The 6325-nt window shown below is 42.8% G+C and overlaps 1 pseudogene; it reads right to left on the reverse strand.

Moving 5' to 3' along the window:
- Nucleotides 1–204: 204 nt before the first annotated feature.
- Nucleotides 205–6319, reverse strand: LOC134241800 (uncharacterized; annotated as a pseudogene).
- Nucleotides 6320–6325: the final 6 nt, after the last annotated feature.

The following is a 6325-nucleotide window of genomic DNA, read 5'->3' on the forward strand; positions in this document are numbered from 1 at the left end:
TTTACTCAATGAATTCAAACAATTTAGTACTGGTAGATGTATCTTTTCAACAAAATGAAAGCATGGTAAGACTAAGTTCTGCAAATCTTCTCATTTTTGAATTGACATATATTTTCTACTTTTGTTCCTCTTATGAAAAATCAAAAGAATTCAAAGATTTTTTAAACTCAAGGATTTTGTTACAAATATTTTTTTCCTTGATACCTGTTGATAACTGCTGCTTTCCATGTAACTTGGATGATTGTCTGCACTGAGTTCCACCGTGCTCCCCAATTTCAGCAGAATACATCTGCTTCATGACTAAGCTGTCTGGAGTAGCCTCGTTTTGGCTCTCAGGGGTGGTTAAAACACTAGACAGTGCGTTCTTTACCCTGACTCACCAATCTCCTTATTCTTTGTAATAAGCTGCTTGTGTTTGGTAATCAAGTCTCGAGACTCTTGAATCAATTGGTCCAAGTTAGCGAACTTCTGGGCCACGAAGCTCTCATCCTCCTCACCTTGGCTCAAGGAAGACGAAGTGTTCCTGCCCGATTTATCAGACATGTTCTGCGCCCCGGGGCTATCCACACTGTACTGACTCAGGGAGGAATCAGTTTTAGCATGGACATCAGGACTGGACTTGAACGAAAACTGGGTCAAGGATCCCAATGCTTTAGATGGATAGTCTGTATTCACTGTTATCTGGGTCAAGGACAGGTCATCCTTAGAGGATTGGTCAGTGGTGGTCACAGTGAACTGACTGAGAGACGACTCATCAGGAAGCTTAGACAGAATATTGTAATCCGACCGATTACTCTGATCCGACGTCTGACTCTCTCCCACCTCTGAGACCCGAGAAAGGCCTCCGTGACCCGAGGCCCTGGTGAAGGCTAAAGGCTGGGGCGGGGACTGATGTTCAGAGTCATCCATGTGAAGTGAGAGGGCTCGGAATTGTCCGTCTGACCGTGGAAATGTTGAGGATCCAGCCTGAATTTCTGTTTCTTCTGGAGAAGTCGTGAACTGAGATATTTGAGACAGTCTTTTTGTAGACGGTTGTACTGATTTATAATTGGGTGTACTGGCATAGTCTACTTTACCACTGACATCATAAGAATGAGCCTCCGGAGAGACGAATTCCCCTAAGTGTTATCCGGTATAATCTGAACACGGCTCTGTCCAATGAAATCAAACTCCCTAGTTCCCATGGTGCTATTATCCATCTTTAAATCCAAGTAGCTGCTGGTGCTCTCGGATGTGGAGGCCAGACTTGCTGGATTAAGTTCACTGTCCTTTTCGTGTGGAGACACTCTGTTGTTTCTGCCATTGTCTTGGCTGCTCGGCGAGACCTCCGAGGAGATTGGGTACTGGGAGAGCTCTGATTCCAGTCTGCCGGCTGGGGACAAAACGCCTCGATCTGATTTATCGCTGGACTCCGATATTGGGTACTGCGACAGATCCATGTCGGAACCAACCTTGACAAATTCCATAGAAACTTTGCCCTGCCTCATGTGAACGACGTTGTAACTCCTGTCCACAGGGGCAGTGTGTGGAGCATTGTCTGCTGACTCCTTCACTGACCTGGAATTCGATTCAACGGAAGCTCTCTCGGGTTGGAGTTTATGAAATGACACAAGTTCGTCTGCCCAAGATTTAGAACTTCGGATTGATCCGTCGGTGCTGTCACTTTGATTTCTGGCAGCTTGAGTCATTGGAACTCCGGACAATTTTTCTGAGCCAGGTGTTACCATGGAGATTGATCCAGGAGTTGTAGAGAGAGTTGAAGATACATTCAGTTCTTCCAATGCTCCTAAAACCAATAATATGTTTAATATTGAACATGAAAAGATTTTCAATTAAAAAATATAAGACACCATTTCTTTCTTACATATTAAAAAATTCTATGCTATTTAAAGATGATTTTATAAAAAACAAGAGGCCCACGGGCCTTATAGGTCACCTGAGCATTCTGCAACAACTTTCCAGTTATTGAATTTGATTCATGTTTTAAGCCAGATGCTATATGGCATTCACAATTTTGAAAGAGGCACCATTGATCATCATAACAATACACTTAGCAGTTGCTTAGCTTGGTTTATTGATTTAAATATGCCCAATAATAAGTTCATAGGATCTTCATGAACGTTTCATGAACATTTCATGAATAAAATTCATGAAAAATTCAAGGTAATTCATGAATTATTCATGATCACCTCGCAGGGGTACTGAATACCCATACGCAAGGTAGGGGAAAAAAAATGCATTCCAACTAATCAGTAATATTCAGCAATAATCAGTAATGCCCCTAACACTGTGAAATAAACCCCTGACCCTAGGTCCACACATTGCACAAATTTTAAAAAGGCACCGTTAAAATTGCCTATCAAAAAATAAATAAATGTTTTATAAATACAAAGGAGCAGATTTCAAACAATTAATTCATTTTCAGTATATAAGTAGAGCCCCACATCCACCCCTGACCCTGGGGCCTTGAAATTCAAAATTTTGCAAGATTAGGGCCCTTGCTCATCATAACTATTTAGGTAGTTCATCTGCTTCATACCCAGAGACAGAGAAGAAAATTTTCAAAGATTTAATGTATATTCACTATATAATTAGAGCCCCCCCCCCCCCCACCCCCACACACCATAACCCCTGACCCTGGGACCATAAAATTCACATTTTGGTAGAGGCACTCTTGCTCATCATAACTATGTACTTAGTTAGTTTATTTAATACCTAGGAGCAGAGAAGAAGATTTTATGTATTTTTACTATATAATCAATAGAGCCCCACCCTAACACCAGAACCCCTGACCCTGGGACCATAAAATTCATAATTTTGGTAAAAGCCCTCTTGCTCATCTTAACTATGCACTTCGTTAGTTTATTTAATACCTAGGAGCAGAGAAGAAGATTTTCAAAGAATTCATGTATTTTTACAATATAATCTATAGAGCCCCCCTCCCCCCCCCCCCCAACACCAGAAGCCTTGACCCAGGGACCATAAAATTATTAACAATTTTGGTAGAGGCACTCTTGCTCATCATAACTATGCACTTAGTTTATTTAATACCTAGGAGCATAGAAGGAGATTTTCAAAGAATTTGTGTATTTTCACTATATAATCAATAGAGCCCCCCCCCCCTAACACCAGAAGCCTTGACCCAGGGACCATAAAATTATTCACAATTTTGGTAGAGGCACTCATGCTCATCATAACTATGCACTTAGTTAGTTTATTTAATACCTAGGAGCATAGAAGGAGATTTTCAAAGAATTTGTGTATTTTCACTATATAATCAATAGAGCCCCCCCCCCCCCCCTAACACCAGAACTCTTGGCCCTGGGGCCATAAAATTCACAATTTTGGTAGAGGCACTCATGCTCATCATAACTATGCACTTAGTTAATTCAATTTATATCTAGGAGCAGAGAAGAAGATTTTCAAAGAATTCATGTATTTTTACTATATAATCTATAGAGCCCCCCCCCCCCTACCAGAACCCTTGACCCTGGGGCCATAAAATTCACAATTTTGATAGAGGCACTCATGCTCATCATAACTATGCACTTAGTTAATTTATTTAATATCTAGGAGCAGAGAAGAAGATTTACAAAGAAATCATGTATTTTTACTATATAATCTATAAAGCCCCCCCCCTACCAAAGTTTGACCCTGGGGCCATAAAATTCACAATTTTGATAAAGGCACTCTTGCTCATCATAACTATGCACTTAGTTAGTTTATTTAATACCCAGGGGCAGAGAAGAAGATTTACAAAGAAATCATGTATTTTCACTGTATATAATCAATAGAGCCCCGCCCTAACACCAGAACCCCTGACCCTGGGACCATAAAATTCACAATTTTGGTAGAAGCACTCTTGCTAATCATAACTAACTACTTAGTTGGTTTATTTAATACCCAGGAGCAGAGAAGAAGATTTTCAAAGAAATAATGCATTATCACTACCTACTTATTTAGCCCTGCCCTAGCACTAGAACCCCTGACCCCAGGGCCATGAATTTCACAATTTTGGTAGAGGACTCAATGCTGATTACAATCATGCAAATGGTCTGACTGCTTGATGTCCAGGAGTAAAGAAGAAGATTTTCAAAGATTGCATTAATTTTAGTGGTTTTGGCCCCACCCCTCAGGCCCCAGGGGGGCAGGGATCATGAAATTCACAATTTTTGTTCCCTTTCACCCATAGATGCTTTGTGCCAAATTTGGTTGAAATTGGTTCAGTGGTTGCAGAGAAGAAGCCAAAATGTTCAAAAGTTTACGAACGACGTACGACGTACGACGAACGACGACGGACGAAAACAGATAGCAATAGGTCACCTGAGTTTACTCAGGTGACCTAAAAATTCCAAATTTTACCCCCAAAATATTGAACATTTTTTATTGTCAATTTTTGGGGGAAGAGCTTCTAGTAATCCTTCATTTAAAACTGGCAATAAACACAGTAATTTTGTATAAAAGCTTTTTACCAGTAGAGAGAGAGTCTGGTGTGTAGTTCATCATCTTATACGAGTCTGCCGAATCGTCCTCCTTCAGGTTATAAAACACATCATTAGTTTTCTGTTTCAGCCTGTCCAGTACCCCAGGGGAGAACTCTGATGCCCTCGCCATCACCTCGTCTAGCTGGGCCGTCTTATACCCTGTGTCCTCGGCTGGCCGTCTGTCTGTCGGTGTTATGGCTGGTTCTACGCGAGGTGGTGGCTGGTTGCTTTCTATAGAGCTCCGCTCGGTGGAGGACAGACTGTGGCGACTGGATGCCGCCACTCCGGAATGTCTAGCACTAGAGGGGGAAGTCTCAACTTCCTATGTAGTAAAATACAATAACGAAAACATATTTTAAACATAGAAAAATCAACCAAGACTTTGAAAGACAATTTACATTTAAATACTGAGAAATTCAGATCAAATTAAAGGACTTACGTGAATAGTACTAAGTTCATGAGGCCTGTGGTCTCCTAGTAGTGTTGCCATTTTATTGGGAGGGGCTAACCTTTGACCTGGTTTATCAGCCAAGGGTGACTGGTCATCGGAAAACTCCAGTTCAGAAGAATCTTCTAAAATTGAGATATCAACTCTGAATTCTCTTATTTTAATCCAAATGCATACAATTTTTAAGCATAAAAATATTTTCAATAGAGGAAAAGAATAATAATCCAGAAACTTACCCTCTGAGTCTAGTAGAGGATCTTTAGGGGGTGCCAGCTGTTGAGGTGGTAGCTTTCTCTGCACCACCTGATGGCGCTGTAGGATCTCCTCCTTCTGTCTCTGTATGGCCTCTAGCTGCCGCCTCAGCTCCAGCTGTCTCTGCTCAAACAGGTCATTCCTCTCCTTGGCGGTGCTGAGCAGTGAGAGATCAGACTCCGCAGTCGTGGACCCGCATCCCTCCCCGGTAATGCTGGACTCCCTCTCTCTGTGGAGGAGGACATGGTGGTGTCATTCAGGTCCGTGGTCTCGTTAGCGGTGGTTGAGCCCGGGCTTGGTTGGTAGAGGGGCGATCTTCCTGGTTTCCCTGGCGTCTCGTGGATTGTATCATCAGCATCGAATGGCAGGGACTTCCTCACTTTCTGAAATTTATTTTTCCCATTCTCTGCTTTGGCTTCCGAGGGTTGCTGTTCTTCTAATGGTCCAGAGAGTCTGGCAGAGTAGTAGGGGTTACTTGCTAACTGAGATAGAAGAGAGGTCATGGCAGCCCTATTTGGAGAGAGAGTTTTTGAGGTCAGAAGCTTAGGTTCCCCTTGACTGGTTACTTGAACATCTTCACTGAATCCATTTTCTGCCGGCTTTACAGAGCCATCCACTGGAGACTTGAACTCTAGCTGAGGAAACCTTTGGAGAAGTTCCTGTCTTCGTCTCTCAATTTCTGCCCTGGTCTGAGCCAGGACCCTCTTGCTCTGTTCATGCTTGAGTAGAAGTTGTTGCTGATATTCTTTCACTTTCTTCATGTGTTCTGCTTGTAGTTGTGACTGTGTTGGAGCTGTCATGGAGATTGTGGAGGGAATTGGCAGTGAAGGGGTAACGAATGTTCCAGGGGCCCCAAAACGAACCATCGTTGGCTGACTAGCACTCACGTGAGGTTGGACGGAAGCAGCAGTTGTGACAGAGGGTGCAGAAAAATATGAAAATGGTGGGGCGGTCTGAGCATTTGGTATGGATGAACTGGATGGAATGGCATACTGAGAAAGAGAGGGGGGCTCCACCCAGCTGTGAGAGGAGACCGATGCCATGGAAACCTGAGAACGTATGGACTGAGGTGGCTCTGCCCACATCTGCCCATTAAGAGTCGTCTGCCCATTCAGCAAGGATGGCCCACTTGCTAGTGGAA

The sequence above is a fragment of the Saccostrea cucullata genome, unplaced genomic scaffold, assembly GCF_032062105.1.
Source record: "Saccostrea cucullata isolate Sc308-1 unplaced genomic scaffold, CSIRO_AGI_Scuc_v1 ctg21680, whole genome shotgun sequence".
In the NCBI taxonomy this organism is placed as follows: domain Eukaryota; kingdom Metazoa; phylum Mollusca; class Bivalvia; order Ostreida; family Ostreidae; genus Saccostrea; species Saccostrea cuccullata.